Genomic DNA, 20,738 nt, shown 5'->3' with positions numbered 1-20,738 from the left:
CGGCGAAGAGGCTCGAGGTGTTCAGTGCTTTCCCGGATGCTTTTCCTCCACTTTGGGTGGTCTTGGGCCAGGAATTCCCAGGTGTCGATGGGGATGTTACACTTTTTCAAGGATGTTTTGAGGGTGTCCTTGAAGCATTTCTTTGGCCCACCTGGGGCCCTGTTGCCGTGTCGGAGCTCTGAGTAGAGCACTTGTTTTGGGAGTCTCGTGTCAGACATGCAGACAATGTGGCCCATCCAGCGGAGCTGATCAAGCATGGTCAATGCTTCGATGCTGGGGATATTGGCCTGAGCGAGAACAGTGATGTTGGTGCGCCTATCCTGCCAATGGATTTGCAGGATCTTGCAGAGGCAGCGTTGGTGGTACTTCTCCAGTGTTTTGTGGTGCCTGCTGTAAATAGTCCATGTCTCTGAGCCATCTAGGAGGGCGAGTATCACCACTGCTCTGTAGACCATAAGCTTGGTGCCGGGTTTGAGGTCCTGGTCTTCAAACACTCTCTTCCTCAGGTGACCAAAGGCTGCACTAGCACACTGAAGGCGATGTTGGACCCCATCGTCGATGTCTGCCCTTGTTGACAGTAGGGTCCCGAGGTATGGAAAATGTTCCATGTTATCCAAGGCCTCGTCGTGGATTTTGATAATTGGATCCAGATAACTACGCAAAATGAATAATGAGAGCCATTCCTTTATGCTCACAGCAAAATCCATGGCATTATATTAGTAGAAGAGCACACCTAAACTTTGTTAATGAAATTATTTTGAGTTTCAGACAAGTAACTAGGAAAGATTAGTAACTATGTGAATGTGTTTTCATGTGGATGTGAATCAGCTGCTAATTTTCATTCTATCTGCAATAACAGGCTTTGTGTAAACCTGGCCAAGATCTTTGCAATGTCTTAAAAACAGCTGGTAACTTGGGATTTTTTGCATCAATAACTAACTCACCATAAGAATGCATTTGTCACAAGCATATTCTGCCTTGTCATCCTAAGGCCAGCTGAATGGATTTCAACAGATTACTTGTTAAATGTCAATTTAAAGCCTCTCAAACAAATCCTCAAGTCAAATTTCTCAGCATAGGTCACAATAGAGCACAGGTTAATGGGATTGAACAAGAGCATTCGATATCTAACAGAAATAATGTTCACTTATCCAGGCCTAAATTGTTCCTTTTCCCAAACTCTACTAAGCCTCTATTGAAAGAGAAATCATATTGTATAATGTTTCATCTTCTATATTTACTTAATCTATTTCATAAACTTTTCATGTTTTTTCACTGCTACCTGCATTGTATCTAAGCTTTCCTTCTCAGTCATGAGGACAGGACTGTTGAACTTATTGACCTCTCCATATTTGCCTTCAGCGCAAATTCTTGGTTGAGCCACCTAGAGTTTGATAGAAAGGAAATCTTTACGTGGTTTTCCTTTCTTTCTCAGCTGACCTAGCCAAGAGTGTTGAACTCTATCTGAGGAAGCTGAATTGGTGGGATAGAGTGCACGGGGTAGAAATTTATTTGCATTGCACCCATTTTCTTTTCAGCCTTAAAGCAGGCACAAAGAAACCAATTTAGCAGTGAAACGTCCTGCTCCCAATCTGCACTTTACAGTCAATGTGAAGTGTAGTCACTGTTATAATGTAGTGAAATATGGCAGCCAATTTGTGAACAGCAAGGAGATAAATGAGCGGATAATCAGTTTTGGTGGTTGTGATTGAGGGATAAATGTTGGCCAGCACACTGGATGAAGTCCCCTGATCTTCTTTGAATAGCTCCATATCTGAGAAGGCAAACAGGGCATCAGTTTAATGTATTATCCAAAAGACAGAGCCTCCAACAGAGCACTGCACTGAAATGTCAACCTAGATTCTGTGCTCAAGTCTTTGGATTGGGGCTTAAACGCACAGCCTTCTGACTCAGAAGAGCGCTATCCTTGAGCTGACAGCGTAAACTAGTTCTTTAGCACTGGTTCTCCTTGTGACTGACTGCAATTCAAAATTCAGGAACAGTCTCCATACAGTACAAATGTAACGAATATCTCTGTATGTTTACAATGTGTTCATCTAACTTGCATTGGATTGAAGTCTAGATAGTACAAATTGATACATTTCAGTATATTTTACTATGTTGATATCAGAACTGAATTGTCACAGCAAAGGATCTGCACATAAAAGAGAGATTGCTAATTTGGCTTCCGGCTAACGAAACGCAACAAAAAACTTTGGTTAACTTTGCACTTATGGAGTTATTTTGAATTCGGACTTCTGGTTTCACATAGTCTGAATTCCTTGCACACAAAAGCTGCCGCTCCAAGTTTTCCTGAGTCAGTGGTTGCCTTTGTAGAGCTTCCAGACTCAATACGGCTGATAACCATCTCTCTGCTGTAGCTGTTGTATCAGAAGTAACAGAATAAACTTACTGTCTGCCACCCAAGCAGACAGCAATCATGGGGATCTGTCAATCAAAACAAAAGGCTGAGCATTTCCTCACCATTTGGACACTTGTGCAGTGTCAACATCCCTCCTTCCTAAAATTAAACCTCAAGATTCTTGATAGGAGCTGGGTTAATTGGCAAGGCACTTGTCTCCTGCACAGCATGAAGGCAAACCTGGCCTTATGGTCAGCAACTGCACAAATATCAAATGTAGCCAGTTTTTGAACTAAGTATTTAATGTATGAGTCAGACATCCACTTGTATTTATTGTTCTAGCCCTCAGAACTGTACTGAACAAGAAATACATTTATTTTGAGGTTTTCTGATTAATTAGATGATGAAAGTTGTGTTAAGATGTACCAACCAAATACTGTGATATGGGGAGCAGGAATGAGAAAAACTGGGAGCTGAGCTATTGCGTTGTTTAGATACATTTTACATGCCGTTGCTCACGATTTCTTTCTAATCACATTAAAACAAATGATATATGAGTGGGAGTTACATAAGTATTATCCAATTGAAGAATTCATTGTATCATCTAAACTCCTGGATTGGATAGTTATCTTATTTGTTCCTGGGATGTGGGTGTCGCTGGCAAGACCAGCATTTATTGTCCATTCCTAATTAACATAAGAACATAAGAACATAAGAAATAGGAGCAGGAGTAGGCCATACGGCCCCTCGAGCCTGCTCCACCATTTAATATGATCATGGCTGATCCGATCATGGACTCAGCTCCACTTCCCTGCCCGATCCCCATAACCCCTTATTCCTTTATCGGTTAAGAAACTGTCTATCTCTGTCTTAAATTTATTCAATGACCCAGCTTCCAAAGCTCTCTGAGGCAGCGAATTCTATAGATTTACAACCCTCTGAGAGAAGAAATTCCTCCTCATCTCAGTTTTAAATGGGCAGCCCCTTATTCTAAGATCATGCCCTCTAGTTCTAGTCTCCCCCATCAGTGGAAACATCCTCTCTGCAGACACCTTGTCAAGCCCCCTCATAATCTTATATGTTTTGATAAGATCACCTCTCCTTCTTCTGAATTCCAATGAGTAGAGGCCCAACCTACTCAACCTTTCCTCATAAGTCAACCCCCTCATCTCCGGAATCAACCTAGTGAACCTTCTCTGAGCTGCCTCCAAAACAAGTATATTCGTTCATAAATATAGAAACCAAAACTGTACGCAGTATTCCAGGTGTGGCCTCACCAATACCCTGTATAACTGTAACAAGAGTTCCCTGCTTTTATACTCCATCCCCTTTGCAATAAAGGCCAAGATTCTATTGGCCTCCCTGATCACTTGCTGTACCTGCATACTAACCTTCTGTGTTTCATGCACCAGGACCCCCAGGTCCCGCTGTACTGCACTTTGCAATTTTTCTCCATTTAAATAATAACTTGTTCTTAATTTTTTTCTGCCAAAGTGCATGACCTCACACTTTCCAACATTATACTCCATCTGCCCAGTTTTTGCCCACTCACTTAGCCTGTCTATGTCCTTTTGCAGGGGTTTTGTGTCCTCCTCACACATTGTTTCTCCTCCCATCTTTGTATCGTCAGCAAACTTGGCTACATTACACTTGGTCCCTTCATCCAAGCCATGCCCTTGAGAACGTGGTGGTGAGCCACTCTCTTGAACCGCTGCAGTCATTGTGGTAAAGGTACTCCCATAGTGCTCGTAGGGAGGGAGTTCCAGGATTTTGACTCAGTGACGATAAAGGAACGGTGATATATTTCCAAGTCAGGATGGTGTGTGACTTGGAGGGGAACTTGCAGGTGTTGGTGTTGCCATATGCCTGCTGCCCTTGTCCTTCTATGTGGTAGAGGTCGTGGGTTTGGGAGGTGCTGCCGAAGAAACCTTGGTGAGTTGCTGCATCTTGTAGATGGTACACATTGCAGCCACGGTGTGCCATTAGTAGAGTGAGTGAATGTTTAAGGTGATGGATGGGGTGCCAATCAAAAGGGATGCTTTCTCCTGGATGGTGTTGAACTTCTTGAGTGTTGTTCGAGCTGCACTCATCTAGGCAAGTGGAAAGTATTGCATCACACACCTGACATAAAAACATAAGAACATAAGAAATAGGAGCAGAAGTAGGCCACCTGGCCCCTTGAGCCTGCTCCACCATTTAATAAGATCATGGCTGATCTGATCATGAACTTAGTTCCACTTCCCTGCCCACTCCCCATAACCCTTTATTCCCTTATCGCTCAAAAATCTGTCCATTTCCGCCTTAAATATATTCAATGACCCAGCTTCCACAGCTCTCTGGGGCAGAGAATTCCAGGGCAGATAATTCCATAGATTTACAACCCTCTGCTTGTGCCTTGTAGATGATGGAATGGCTTTGGGGAGTCAGGAGGTGAGATACTTGCCGCAGAATGCCTAGCCTCTGATCTGCTCTTGTAGCCACAATATTCATGTGGCTGGTCCAGGTATGTTTCTGGTCAATGGTGACGCCCAGGATGTTAATGGTGGGGGATTCGGCGATGGTAATGCCAATGAATATCAAGGAGAGATGGTTAGATTCTCGCTTGTTACAGCAAGTCACAGTCATGCCACACAAGTGTCAGGCAACGTTTTACTATGTTAAAGGCACTATATAAATACAAGTTGTTGTTGTTGTTGGGTAGTGTTGAGCTTCTTGAGTGTTGTTGGAGCTGCAAACATCCAGGCAAGTGGAGAGTATTCCATCACACTCCTGACTTGTGCCTTGTAGATGGTGGAATGGATTTGGGGAGGTGAGACACTCGCTGCAGAATATCCAACCTCTGACCTGCTCTTGTTGCCATGGTATTTATGTGGCTGGTCCAGTTATGTTTCTGGTCAATGGTGACCCCCGGGATGTTGATGGTGAATTTGACGATGGTAATGCCGTTGAATATCAAGAGGAGGTGGGTAGACTCCTGCTTGTTGGAGATGGTTGTTGCTTGGCACTTGTGTGGCGCGAATGTGACTTGTCACTTATCAGCCCAAGCCTGAATGTCGCCCAGGTCTTGCTGCTTGTGGGCATGGACTACTTCATTTTCTGAGGAGTTGCGAATGGCACTGAACACTGTGCAATCATCAGTGGACATCTCTACATCTGACCTTATGATGAAGCAGTTGAAGATGGTTGGGTCTCGGACACTGCCCTGAGGAACTCCTGCAGTGATGTCCTGGAGCTGGGATGATTGACCTCCAACAACCACAACCATCTTCTTTTTGCTAGTTATGACTCCAGCCAGTGGAGAGTTTTCCCCCTGATTCCAATTAACTTAAATTTTACTAGGGCTCCTTGATTCCACACTTGGTCAAATGCTGCCTTGATGTAAAAGCCATGGGATCCAAGGGAGAGTGGGAAATTGGACCCCAAATTGGCTCAGTGACAGGAAGGAAACAGTAATGGTTGATGGATGCCTTTGCGACTGGAAGGCAGTTTCCAGTGGGGTTCCGCAGAATTCTGTGCTCCGTCCCTTGCTTTTTATGGTATATATTAATGATTTAGACTTAAATGTAGGGGGCATGATAAAGAAGTTTGCAGATAATCCAAAAAATTGGCCGTGTGGTTGACAGTGAGGAGGAAAGCTTTAGACTGCAGGAAGATATCAATGGAAGGTCAGTTGGACAGAAAAGTGGCAAATGGATTTAAATCCAGAGAAGTGTGAGGTAATGCATTTGTGGAGGTGCAACAAGGCAAGGGAATACACAATAAATGGGAGGATACTGAGAAGAGTGGAAGAACAGAGGGACCTTGGAGTGTATGTCCACGGATCCTTAAAGGTAGCAGGACAGGTCGATAAGTTAGTTAAAAAGGCATACGAAATCCTTTCCTTTATTAGTCGAGGCATAGAATATAAGAGTAGGGAAGTTATACTAGAACTGTATACAACACTAGTTAGGCCACAGCTTGAGTACTGCGTACAGTTCTGGTCACTGAATAACAGGAAAGATGTGATTTCAGCAGAGAGGGTACAGAGGAGATTTACGAGGATAGTGCCAGGACTGGAACATTTTCGCTATGAGGAAAGATTGGATAGGCTGGGGTTGTCTTCTTTGGAGGAGAGGAGGCTGAGGGGAGATTTAATTGAGGTGTCTAAAATTATAATGGCCTAGATAGCGTGGATCGGAAGGACCTATTTCTCTTAGCAGAGGGAGTCAATAACCAGGGCGCATAGATTTAAAGTAATTGGTAGAAGGATTAGAGAGGAGATGAAGAAAAATAATTTCACCTAAAGGGTGGTGGGGGTCTGGAACTGACTGCCTGAAAGGGTGGGAGATGCAGACACCCTCATCACATTTAAAAGCACTTGGATATGCACCAGTTTGGGTGGAGATAAGAAATAATAAGGGGAAGAAGTCACCGGTGGGTGTAGTCTATAGGCCCCCTAACAGTAGCTACAATGATGGATGGAGTATAAATCAAGAAATATGGAGACCTGTAAAAAAGGAACCGCAATAATCATGGGCAATTTTAATCTTCATATTGATTGGACAAATCAAATTGGCCAAGGTAGCCTTGAGGAAGAGTTCATAGAGTGTATCCGGGATAGTTTCCTTGAACAGTACATTGTAGAACCAACCAAGGAGCAGATTATTTTAGATCTGGTACTGTGTAATGAGACAGGATTAATAAATGATCTCCTAGTAAAGGATCCTCTAAGAAAGAATGATCATAGCATGGTTGAATTTCAAATTCAGTTGGAGGGTGAGAAAGTTGGATCTCAAACCAGTGTCCTAAGCTTAAATAAAGTAGACTACAAAGGTATGAAGGCAGAGTTAGTTGAAGTGGACTTGGAAAATAGATTAAATTGTAAGATGGTTGATGAGTTGTGGCAGACATTTAAGGAGATATTCATAACTCTCAATAAAAATATATTCTAATGAGCAGGAAAGACTTTAAGAAAAGGAATAACCATCCTTGGCTATCTAAGGAAGTAAAGGATGGTATCAAATTGAAAATAGTGGCATATAAAGTGACCAAGGTTAGCGGGAGGCCAGAGGATTGGGAAACTTTTAAATACCAGCAAAGAACAACTAAAAAAATAATAAAGAGAGGGAAAATAGATTTTGAAAGTAAACTAGCAAGAAATATAAAGACAGATACTAAGAGTTTCTACAGGTATATATAAAAAGGAAGAGAGTGGTTAAAGCAAATGTTGGTCCCTTAGAGGATGAGACTGGGGAATTAATAATGGGGAACAGGGAATAGCAGAGACTTTGAACAAATATTTTGTATCGGTCTTCATGGTAGAAGACACTAAAAACATCTTAATAGTGGATAATCAAGAGGCTAAAGGAAGGGAGGAACTTAAAACAATCACTGTCAATAAAGAAGAAGTACTCAGTAAAATAATGGAATTAAACGTGGACAAGTCTCCTGGACCTGATGGCTTGCAGCCTAGGGTCTTAAAAGGGGTGGCTGCAGAGATAGTGGATGCATTGATTGTAATCTACCAAAATTCCCTGGATTCTGGAGAGGTCCCAGTGGATTGGAAAACTGCAAATGTAATGCCCCTATTTAAAAAAGGAGGCAGACAGAAAGGCGGAAACTATAGATCAGTTAGCCTAACATCTGTCATTGGGAAAATGCTGGAGTCCATTATTAAGGAAGCAGTAGCAGGACATTTGGAAAAGCATAATTTAGTCAAGCAGAGTCAGCATGGTTTTGTGAAAGGGAAATCATGTTTGACAAATTTGCTGGAGTTCTTTGAGGATGTAACGAACAGGGTGGATAAGGGAGAACCAGTGGATGTGGTGTATTTGGATTTCCAGAAGGCATTCGATAAGGTGCCACATAAAAGGTTACTTCATGGGGTTGGGGGTAATATATTAACATGGATAGAGGATTGGCTAATGAACAGGAAACAGAAAATCGGGATAAATGGGTCATTTTCCAGTTGGCAAACAGTAACTAGTGTGGTGCCACAGAGATTGTTGCTGGGGCCTCAACTATTTACAATCTATATTAATGATTTGGATGAAGGGACCAAGTGTAATGTAGCCAAGTTTGCTGATACAAAGAGGGGTGGAAAGCAAGTTGTGAGGAGGACACAAAAATCTGCAAAGGGATATAGATAGGTTAAGTGAGTGGGCAAAAATTTGGCAGATGGAGTACAATGTGGGAAAATGTGAAGTTATCCACTTTGGTAGAAAAAATAAAAAAGCAAATTATTATTTAAATGGAGAAAAATTACAAAATGCAGCAGTACAAAGGGACCTGGGGGTCCTTGTGCATGAAACACAAAAAGCTAGTATGTAGGTACAGCAAGTAATCAGGAAGGTAAATGGAATGTTGGCCTTTATTGCAAAGGGGGATAACGTCATCATCATCATAAGCAGTCCCTCGGAGTCGAGTATGACTTGCTTCCACACTAGAAATAAGTTCTTCGGTAACTGAAGAGTCCAATGCGGGACTTACAGTCTCTGTCACAGGTAGGACAAACGGTGATTAAAGGAACAGGTTACCATGCACTCCTTCCACTGATGACGCTTGGTTTCAGCTTGCTCTCGACGAAGAGACTCAAGTTGTTCAGCGCCTTCCCGGATGCTTTTCCTTCACTTTGGGCAGTCTTGGGCCAGGGATTCCCAGGTGTTGGTGAAGATTTTACATTTGTTCAAGGAGGCTTTGAGGGTGTCCTTGAAACGTTTCCTTTGCCCACCTGGGGCTTGCATGCCGTATCAGAGCTCCGAGTAGAGCGCTTGTTTTGGGAGTCTCGTGTCAGGCATGCAGGCAATATAAGAACATAAGAGCATATGAAATAGGAACAGGAGTTGGCCATACGGCCCCTCGAGCCTGCTCCGCCATTCAATAAGATCACAGCTGATCTGATCATGGACTCAGCTCCACTTCCCTGCCCGCTCCCCATAACCCCTTATCCCCTTATCGTTTAAGAAACTGTCTATTTCTGTCAAATTTATTCAATGTCCCAGCTTCCACAGCTCTCTGAGGCAGTGAATTCCATAGATTAACAACCCTCTGAGAGAAGAAATTTCTTCTCATCTCAATTTTAAATGGGCGGCCCCTTATTCTAAGATCATGCCCTCTAGTTCTAGTCTCCCCCATCAGTGGAAACATCCTCTCTGCATCCACCTTGTCAAGCCCCCTCATAATCTTATATGTTTCGATAAGATCACCTCTCATTCTTCTGAATTCCAATGAGTAGAGGCCCAACCTACTCAACCTTTCCTCATATGTCAACCCCCTCATCTCCGGAATCAACCTAGTGAACCTTCTCTGAACTGCCTCCAAAGCAAGTATATCCTTTCGTAAATATGGAAACCAAAACTGCACACAGTATTCCAGGTGTGGCCTCAGCAATACCTTATATAGCTGCAGCAAGACCTCCCTGCTTTTATACCCCATCCCCTTTGCAATAAAGGCCAAGATTCCATTAGCCTTCCTGATCACTTGCTGTACCTGCATACTATCCTTTTGTGTTTCATGCACAAATACCTCCAGGTCCCGCTGTACTGCAGCACTTTTCAATCTTTCTCCATTTAAATAATAACTTGCTCTTTGATTTTTTTCTGCTAAAGTGCATGACCTCATACTTTCCAACATTATACTCCATCTGCCAAATTTTTGCCCACTCACTTAGCCTGTCTATGTCCTTTTGCAGGTTTTTTGTGTCCCCCTCACACATTGCTTTTCCTCCCATCTTTGTATCGTCAGCAAACTTGGCTACATTACACTCAGTTCCTTCTTCCAAGTCGTTAATATAAATTGTAAATTGGTGGAGTCCCTGCACTGATCCCTGCGGCACCCCACTAGTTACTGGTTGCCAACCAGAGAATGAACCATTTATCCCGACTCTCTGTTTTCTGTTAGTTAGCCAATCCTCTGTCCATGCTAATATTGATATGTATGCTTATCATATAATAAATCACACATGGCCCAGGCTGGAGCTGATCACCTTGTGACCTTTAGGTTTAATGTAAACTCCAAAAGTGAGCACTGCAGGGGGAGCCTGCTTTAGATCGGGAGGCAGCACAAGGTGTGCCTCCCGGGCTTTCTCCATTTGTTGGCTATTACATGTAATTACCTGGTACGATGCATGGTACAGAGTATAGCTGCAAATATATCACAACACTTCCCCCCAAGTCTTAGATGCGGTTTACAGGTCAAGCCTGATCGGGGGTCTGCGCTCTCTGGTTGAGCGTCTGAGTTGGACGCAGGGTGTAGGCGGCCTGACCGGAGTGTCGCTGCCTTGCGGTGCTGCGGCTCTGGTCGGACTGTCCGGTGCGATGGGTTCTGTCTCTTGGTGAACCGCTGGTTCTGTTGCTGTTGTTGGAAGTCGATGTCACTGTAGTTATCCAGCGGTTCTGGATCATCGGTGAACCTCAATTTGGTTTGATCGATGTGCTTCTTGCAGGTTTGACCATTAGTGAGTCTTACCACGAATACTCTACTCCCCTCTTTAGCTACGATAATGCCTGTGAGCCACTTGGGGCCCGTACCAAAGTTCAGCATGAAAACAGGGTCATCGACATTGATACAACGCGTTACAGAGTTGCGGTCATGATATGTACATTGCTTAAGACGCCGGTTTTCGACAATCCCACTTAAAACCGGGTGCACGAGGGACAACCTTGTTTATGAAGAGTTCGGTGGGCGGAACCCCTGTGAGTGAGTGGGGCCTCGTCCGATATGCAAGCAGCATGCGAGACAGACGGGTCTGCAAGGGGCCTTCTGTCAATCGCTGCATGCTGTGCTTTATGATCTGTACTGCCCGTTCAGCTTGGCCGTTGGAGGCTGGTTTGAACGAGGCTGACCTGACATGCTTTATGCCATTACAGCACATAAATTCGCGAAATTCGGAACTCGTAAAGCATGGTCCATTGTCACTAACAAGGACGTCGGGCAGGCCATGGGTGGCGATCATTGCCCGAAGGCTCTCTATTGTAGCGGTGGATGTGCTGGATGACATTATAACACATTCAATCCATTTTGAATAAGCATCAATTACAACAAGGAACATTTTTCCTAGAAAGGAACCCGCGTAGTCTACGTGGATGTGGGATTTGGGGTTTGGGGTTTGGAGGGCCAGGACCACAGGCTCAGAGGGGCTTCCCTGGGTGCGTAGCTGAGTTGAGTGCATGTGTTGCACCGGCGGACGCACGACTTTAAGTTTGTGTCGATGCCGGGCCACCACACGTGCGACCTCGCAATGGCTTTCATCATTACGATGCTGGGGTGTGTGCACTATGGAGATCCTTGACAAATAAATCCCTGCCCTTCTTGGGCAGGACTTCGCGATTTCCCCACAAAATGCAGTCGGCCTGGATTGATAGCTCGTCCTTGCGCCGGTGAAACGGCTTAAAATCGCCATGCATCTCTCCATACGTGGTTGCCCAGTTTCCACTTAATATACAGTTTTTCACCTGGGACAGCAGTGGGTCTTGGCTGGTCCAGATTCTTATCTGGCACACCGTGACACGTAACCTTTCGCCCTCAAAGGCTTCCGTGGCCATGACCAGTTCCGTGGGCTGCTCCGCTTCACCCTCGGTGGTGGAGAGCGGGAGACGGCTGAGCACATCAATGCAGTTATCGGTGGCTGGTCTGTGGCGGATCGTGTAGTCATAAGCGGACAGCGTTAATGCCTACCTCTGAATGCGGCTGAGGCGAGAGTATTAATGCTTTTGCTCTCAGAGAATAACGACGTGAGCGGCTTGTGGTCGGTTTCTAGTTCGAACCGCCGGCCAAATAAGTACAGGTGTATCTTTTTTTTACCGCATACACACAAGCTAGGGCATCCTTTTCGATTATGCTGTACCCCCTTTCAGCCTTGCAAAGTCTGCGGGACGCATACGCTACAGGTTGGAACTTACCCGACACGTTCGTTTGCTGTAGCACACACCCGATCCCATAGGATGACGCATCGCACGCTAAAATAAGATGCCTACAGGGATCATACAGTGCCAGTAGTTTGTTTGAACACAGTAAGTTTCTGGCCTTCTCGAAGGCAGTTTCTTGATTTTTACCCCAGACCCAGTCATCACTCTTACAGAGCAGTACATATAATGGTTCAAGCAAAGTGCTCAGCCCAGGCAGAAAGTTACCAAAGTAGTTCAGTAGTCCTAGGAACGAGCACAGGTCCGTCGTGTTGCGTGGTCTCGGGGCCTTCTGGATCGCCTCCGTCTTGGAGTCTGAGGTTTTGATGCCATCTGCTGCGATTCTCCTTCCCAGGAATTCCACCTCTGGTGCCAAGAAGATGCATTTGGTTCATTTCAACCTTAAACCTACTCAATTTAGTTGGCGTAGCACCTCTTCCAGGTTATGGAGGTGTTCATCGATGTTGTGTCCGGTGATCAAGATGTCATGTTGGAAGACGACCGTTCCCGGGACAGGTTTCAGCAGGCTCTCCATGTTTCATTGGAAGATCGCAGCCGCTGAACGGATCCCGAAGGGGCACCGGTTGTACACGAACAGCCCCTTGTGTGTGTTTATGCACGTCAGCTTCTTGGACGATTCCGCCAGCTCCTGGGTCATGTACGCCGAGGTGAGGTCCAATTTCAAAAACAGCTTTCCACTCGACAGGGTCGGGAATAAATCCTCCGCCTTGGGCAGCGGGTACTGGTCCTGTAACGATACTCGGTTTATGGTTACTTTATAATCGCCACAGATTCTAATTGTCCCATCACTTTTAAGAAAGAGGACAATGGGACTGACCCAGTCATTAAATTCCACTGGCAATATGATGCCTTCGTGCTGAAGCTGATCTAGCTCGACTTCTACTTTCTCCCGCATCATGTAAGGGACCGCTCTGGCCTTGTGGTGAACGGGTCTCGCTTCTGGACTGTGGTGAATTGTCACCTTGGCCCCTGTGAAGCTGCCGATGTCAGGCTGGAACAGTGACGGAAACGTGTCTAAGACCTGCGCGCATGTGGCTTTCTCCACCGACGATAATGCTTTTACATCGCTCCATTTCCAGTTAAAATTCCGTAGCCAGCTTCTGCCAAGCAGCATGGGCCCGTTACTGGGAACAGTCCATAGTGGCAATTTAGGCACAGAACCATCATACAGCACCTGAACCATTGCACTTCCGAGGACCGGGATAATCTCTTTAGTGTAGGTGCACAGCTTCACGTCGATCGGGCTCGGCTTGGGCCTATGTGCCTTGTTTGCCCATAACTTCTCGACGGCCTTCTGGCTCATGATCGATTGGCTCGCACCCGTGTCCAGTTCCATCGGTACCGGTATGCCATTCAGTTTAACGTTCATCATAATCGGGGCCTCTTGTTGGTAAAGGTGTGCACTTCATGCACGTGCACCCCATGTACCTCTTCCTCGTCGGTCATCTCTGCATGAGCCTCAGGATCTACGCTTGACCTCCCATCTTCTGCTACTTATCGAGTTGTAGCACGTTTACACATTCATTGGAGGTGTCCCATCATTGAGCAATTCTTGCAGACATATTGTTTGAACCTGCACTGGTTTGCAATTGTGTTATGCATGTGTGGGTTCGCATCCCATCCCGTCGCCAGTTGATACGTATGCTTATCACTATAATAAATCATACATGGCCCATGCTGGAGCTGATCTCCTTGTGACCTTTAGATTTAATGTAAACTCCAAAAGTGAGCACTACAGGGGGAGCCTGCTTTATAAAGGGAAGCAGCATGAGATGCAGTAAGGTGTGCCTCCCGGGCTTTCCCCATCTGTTGTCTATTACATGTAATTACATGGTACAATGCATGGGATAGAGTATGGCTGCAAATACATCACAAATATATTACCCCCAATCCCGTGAATTTTTATCTTGTGCAGTAACATTTTATGTGGCACCTTGTCAAGTGCCTTCTGGAAGTCCAAATATACCACACCTACTGGTTCCCCTTTATCCACCCTGTTCGTTACATCCTCAAAGAATTCCAGCAAATTTGTCAAACATGACTTCCCCTTCATAAATCCATGCTGACTCTGCCTGACCGTATTTTGCTTTTCTAACTGTCCTGCTACTGATTCTTTAATAATGGACTCCAACATTTTCCCAACCACAGATGTTAGGTTAACTGGTCTATAGTTTCCTGCTTTTTGTCTGCCTCCTTTTTTAAATAGGGGCGTTATATTTGCAGTTTTCCAATCTGCTGGGACCTCCCCAGAATCCAGGGAATTTTGGTAAATTACAACCAATGCATCCACGATCCCTGCCGTTACTTCTCTTAAGACCCTAGGATGCAAGCCATCAGGTCCAGGGGATTTATCTGCCTTTAGTCCCATTATCTTACTGAGCACTGCCTCCTTAGTGATTGTGATTGTGTTAAATTCCTCCCCCCGCTATAGCCCCTTGACTATCCACTGTTGGGATATTGTTAGTGTCCTCTACCGTAAAGACTGATACAAAATATTTGTACCATTTCTGCCATCTCCATGTTCCCCATTACTAATTCTCCGGTCTCGTCCTCTAAGGGACCAACATATACTTTAGCCACTCTTTTCCTTTTTATATACCTATAGAAACTCTTGCTATCTGTTTTTATATTTTGTGCTAGTTTACTTTCATAGTCTATCTTCCCTTTCTTAATCATTTTTTTAGTCATTCTTTGCTGGCTTTTAAAAGCTTCCCAGTCTTCTGTACTCCCACTAGTTTTGGCCACTTTGTATGCCCTTGTTTTTAATTAGATACTCTCCTTTATTTCTTTAGTTAGCCACGGATGGCTCTCTTTTCTCTTACACCCTTTCCTCCTCACTGGAATATATTTTTCTTGAGAGTTGTGAAATATCTCCTTAAATGTACACCACTGTTCCTCAACCGTCCTACACTTTAATCTATTTTCCCAGTCCACTTTAGCCAACTCTGCCCTCATACCTTCATAGTCTCCTTTATTTAAGCTTAGTACACTGGTTAGAGATCCAACTTTCTCACCCTCCATCTGAATTTGAAATTCAATCATGCTATGATCACTCATTCCAAGGGCTCGTTCAGCAGAGCTGATCGAGCATGGTTAGTGATTCAATGCCGGTGATATTGGCCTGAGCGAGGACACCAACGTTGGTTCACCTATCCTGCCAATGGATTTGCAGGATCTTGTGGAGGCAGCGTTGGTGGTACTTCTCCAGTGATTTGAGCTGCCTGCTGTACATACTCCATGTCCCACCAGACATCGGCGTGCACCGAACGAATCGAGCCCCTCTCGTCTCAAGCTGGCAACCAGCAAGAAGGACCCACTCCTCAGCCTGACAAAAGACATTTCCGACGCTTGTCAGCACCAGCCTATACACGAGCCCCATGCTTATGATGGGGACTCTATCATGTTTCAGCCGGGGCACTACGCATTCGAAACCGTGGTAGACCATGCCCACACCCCAGCCACGCTGAAGCTTACCTTTCTTGTCAAGTTCACAAATTGATAGACAGGTTCCAGCACCGGTACTTTTCGGACCCTGAAATGGCTTACCAGAAAGTGTGGAAGGAACTCGAAGAGAGTTTTGGTAACAAGACGACGGTTACAACATCCGTCCTTCAAAAGCTTGACAGTGTTCTGAAGTTCAGGGCAGACAAAGGCCACAAACTTCTCGAACTTGGCGAATTATGCGCAGACATCGCAGCACAGATGAACAACTTGCCCGACTTGGGGGTGTTTAACTACCCCCACTATCTTCGCCTGATGCTCGAAAAACTCCCTACCTACATACGCAACGCATGGAGGAGGCGCATATCAGAGCATCAGACCGAAAATGGCAGTTACCGTCCTTTCGCCTTGCTGGCTAAATTCCTAAAAAATGAAGCCAGACAGCACAGCGAACTCGACCTTCACACATCAAGCCAGGTCCTTCAACCAAACTTGGAGAGGACAGAAAGAAATAGAAGTCCCAGCTCTTCCCTTCATGCCTTGGCAACATGCACACCTACGAAGTCGGCGCCCAAACTGCAAGCTTCAGAGGTATGCCTCTACCATGACTGGTGAGCCATCATCTGGTGAACTGCTTCGCTTTTAGCTGAAAGCCAATTCAAGGATGAGAATTCTGCAAAGCAAAAGGCCTGTGTTTCAGGTGTGGCAACCACCATAGAATGCAAGACTGCCAGACCAAGGTGCATTGCAAGGAATGCCAAGGCACAGAGCATGCCTCCTTCATGCGTGCAACGCCGAACCAGAATGGAGGGGAGACCCAAGGTGGGGAGACCCACAACGAGAGGCCAATAAACGATCACCAGGTCATACAGGTCAACACAAAGTGCTCCAGATACCTGGCTTATCCTTCCGCACAATATTGTTTGAAAAGATGCAAAATTCAAAAGAACCCCCCCCCCCCCCAGTGTTTGGGCTTATTCAAAAGGAAATTTAATTTGGGACTATCTACCGGAAAGTTTGAAATCCTAAAGTGCTTATGGAAGAAACTACGAACTTTAATCGAATTTTGGATTTTAAAAGGACAAATCCAAGGCTGTGGGCGGGCCTAAAGAACTAACAGGAGAGAACTTGATTATTGGAATCGTTGGGACTAAGTTAACTTGTCTGGAGAAATGGGTATTCGAGAATCCTTCCCACAAAAGACATTTACATTACAACAAATAACCCAGAGATAGCCAACCATCAACCATTTCAGCATATACATCACAAAGAGGACCAATCCAGCCTCTATGTGAAAAACCAAGCACAAAATGACATAGCGATTACCTAGCTAATATTTCCATCAGGAAACAGTCTTCGAACATCAACCCACCCAAACCATATTAACTTTTAAGGAACCGGCCAAAATATTACAAAGAAGAGTCAAGCCCGCCAAATTTAAACAAAGAATTCTGAACTGATTTGGCGCTAAGATTAGAACCACTCAAACCGTATAACTGGCCACCTGTTTCAAAGAGAGTATGCCACACGATGCCTAGTACCATACTACGCTTGTGTCATCAAGACAAGGAGAGAAACCAATGCGACAGTTGTAAACTAACTTCTCCAGCCTCGAAGTTCTGAAGTCCTGAAGGAAGGAAGAACATCACCATTGCGGCAGCAACCGACCACAACCAACTTGGTATCAACGGAAAACCACCGCGATCGACCAAAACCACCTCGAAACAAAACTCCAACGGGAAAAAACCGAAGAATCGAAAAGTTTCCACTCTACTATAGGCCGGTTAGTTTAACATCTGTAGTGGGGAAAATGCTTGAAACTATCATTAAGGAAGAAATAGCGGAACATCTGGATAGGAATAGTGCAATCAAGCAGACGCAACATGGATTCATGAAGGGGAAATCATGTTTAACTAATTTACTGGAATTCTTTGAGGATATAACGAGCATGGTGGATAGAGGTGTACCGATGGATGTGGTGTATTTAGATTTCCAAAAGGTATTCGATAAGGTGCCACACAAAAGGTTACTGCAGAAGATAAAGGTACGTGGAGTCAGAGGAAATGTATTAGCATGGATCGAGAATTGGCTGGCTAACAGAAAGCAGAGAGTCGGGATAAATGGGTCCTTTTCGGGTTGGAAATCGGTGGTTAGTGGTGTGCCACAGGGATCGGTGCTGGGACCACAACTGTTTACAATATACATTGATGACCTGGAAGAGGGGACAGAGTGTAGTGTAACAAAATTTGCAGATGACACAAAGATTAGTGGGAAAGCGGGTTGTGTCGAGGACACAGAGAGGCTGCAAATAGATTTAGATAGGTTAAGCGAATGGGCTAAGGTTTGGCAGATGGAATGCAATGTCGGAAAATGTGAGGTCATCCACCTTGGGAAAAAACACAGTAAAAGGGAATATTATTTGAATGGGGAGAAATTACAATATGCTGCAGTGCAGAGGGACCTGGGGGTCCTTGTGCATGAATCCCAAAAAGTTAGTTTGCAGGTGCAGCAGGTAATCAGGAAGGCGAATGGAATGTTGGCCTTCATTGCGAGAGGGATGGAGTACAAAAGCAGGGAGGTCCTGCTGAAACTGTACAGGGTATTGGTGAGGCCGCACCTGGAGTACTGCGTGCAGTTTTGGTCACCTTACTTAAGGAAGGATATACTAGCTTTGGAAGGGGTACAGAGACGATTCACTAGGCTGATTCCGGAGATGAGGGGGTTACCTTATGATGATAGATTGAGTAGACTGGGTCTTTACTCGTTGGAGTTCAGAAGGATGAGGGGTGATCTTATAGAAACATTTAAAATAATGAAAGGGATAGACAAGATAGAGGCAGAGAGGTTGTTTCCACTGGTCGGGGAGACTAGAACTAGGGGGCACAGCCTCAAAATACGGGGGAGCCAATTTAAAACCGAGTTGAGAAGGAATTTCTTCTCCCAGAGGGTTGTGAATCTGTGGAATTCTCTGCCCAAGGAAGCAGTTGAGGCTAGCTCATTGAATATGTTCGAGTCGCAGATGGATGGATTTTTGACCAACAGGGGAGTTAAGGGTTATGGGGAGCGGGCGGATAAGTGGAGCTGAGTCCACGGCCAGATCAGCCGTGATCTTGTTGAATGGCGGAGCAGGCTCGAGGGACTAGATGGACTACTCCTGTTCCTAATTCTTACGTTCTTCTGTTCTTATGTTTTTATTAATGTTGGGGAAGTCCAGAACCAGGGGTCACAGTCTAAGGATAAGGGGTAAGCCATTTAGGACCGAGATGAGGAGAAACTTCTTCACCCAGAGAGTGGTGAACCTGTGGAATTCTCAGAAAGTTGTTGAGGCCAATTCACTAAATATATTCAAAAAGGAGTTAGATGTAGTCCTTACTACTAGGGGGATCAAGGGATATGGCAAGAAAGCAGGAGTGGGGTACTGAAGTTCCATGTTCAGCCATGAACTCATTGAATGGTGGTGCAGGCTCGAAGGGCCAAATGGCCTACTCCTGCACCTATTTTCTATGTTTCTATGTTTTTTTTTACAATCTAAGGCCTGACTACCAACAGGTGAAAGCATTACCTAAAGAGACTTTGAACCTATTTCTAATGAAGAAAACTGGGTACTTACCCCATAGATCCAAAACGCGCCTTACCGCATCAGCGGACTCAACCCAACTGAAGATTGCGCAGCAAGAAGTCTTCTCCAACGTTTGAGGTACGGCAAGCAGACCCTACCGCATCCAGCGAAGCCCGAAACCATGATCTACTGCTAACTGACAAAAGGATTGGTAAGCATGGTACCTGCCTGACCTGGAGTTCAGCCTAGCTAGAATTAGGTATTGGGAGGTGGGAGGTGTAATTCTACTGTACCCCCCTTTGAATGTGCAATGTATTGTTCTTTATTAGAGTGATTCTAAGTTTGACATTGCATTTTTTTTCTAGTATTGTTTCTTATTAGAGTGATTATAAGTTTGACATTGTATTTTCTTGTCTGCAATAAAATCAAAGTTCTTTTGCATCAGACCAGTTGTCCTTTGCACGTTTTCACATCCCCCAAATAAATCCAGAGTCTAGAACCCAAGGGAGTGGGAGCGATTCGAACCATTCAAGTTGGTCAGAGGTGAACCTGACCCCATGATAGAGACCACCCCCTTACAAAATGGCGATCGCGGCAGAACTCTGGTACAACGGGTGTGATGTGGAGAGTGCTGGTTTGGGGCAAAGAACCAAGATGGAAGAGAGGATTTCCTCATACGTGTATAAAAAGGTCAATGTAACTAAAGAATGGGTGCTTAGTCTATTGCGCGCTGAGCGTCCAGCTGACACTGCAGCCCAGTGGACAGCAAGCAAGGATCACAAAGAAGCAGTAGAGAAGGCAATTTGGTTGGTCTGTCTATAGCGACAGGTCCAACTCCGAGATAAAACCAATGAGACACTACAGGCAGAGTTATAGGAATGCGCAGAGAACTATCAGGAAAGAGTTATGGCAGAAGAGAGGTTATGGGGAGAACTCCGTAAGCTAAAACAGGAAAGGACCCAGATAATGGAAAGGTTTAAAAACAGTCAGGACTATTTTCAATGTCAGGTTACCAAGGCCAAAAATAATGAAAAGTCACCGAGGGAGGAAACCACTCGCCTCACCCTACAAGTAAAAGAGCTCCAGGAAAGATTAAAAGATGTGCAGGCAGTGTATAAAGTAGCGGGCACTAATGGGTTTGATTCGGGAGACCACGGTCCCTGCTAGCAACAAATTAAAAGTTTAAACCTTGCTCTGCCCAAGGCAAAAGGCATGGTATGCCTAATAAGCCCGGGTACGCCCCAGGTAAACCTGGAAGAGAAGGAGGAAACTGTCCGGCCACTACCTGTAGCACCGGTGACGACACCGGTTCAGCAGCAGGAGGGTTAAATCAGTTGCGGGGCGGACAAGGATAGTGAACCATCACCACCTGTGGCACTGAGTTGGCAGCAGAGGGGAGAGGTAGGCAAGCCAGAACAGGGAGAGCCAGAACCAGGGCCAATGTGCCCGGTCTGGCAACAGAAGTTTGTTGTAA

General features: G+C 45.1%; 1 long non-coding RNA gene across 1 annotated transcript in view; it reads left to right on the top strand.

Moving 5' to 3' along the window:
- Positions 1–20,738, top strand: part of LOC139266910 (uncharacterized) — a 41,387-nt gene that overhangs the window by 8,894 nt on the left and 11,755 nt on the right. The window contains exon 2 of the long non-coding RNA XR_011593801.1: positions 19,323–19,475. This is a non-coding gene — a long non-coding RNA (uncharacterized lncRNA). The remainder of the gene's footprint in view (positions 1–19,322; positions 19,476–20,738) is intronic.

This window comes from Pristiophorus japonicus, chromosome 7, assembly GCF_044704955.1.
Source record: "Pristiophorus japonicus isolate sPriJap1 chromosome 7, sPriJap1.hap1, whole genome shotgun sequence".
Lineage (NCBI taxonomy): Eukaryota > Metazoa > Chordata > Chondrichthyes > Pristiophoridae > Pristiophorus > Pristiophorus japonicus.
Note: the sequence above shows the minus strand (reverse complement) of the source record. Positions and strands in the feature narration are given on the sequence as shown.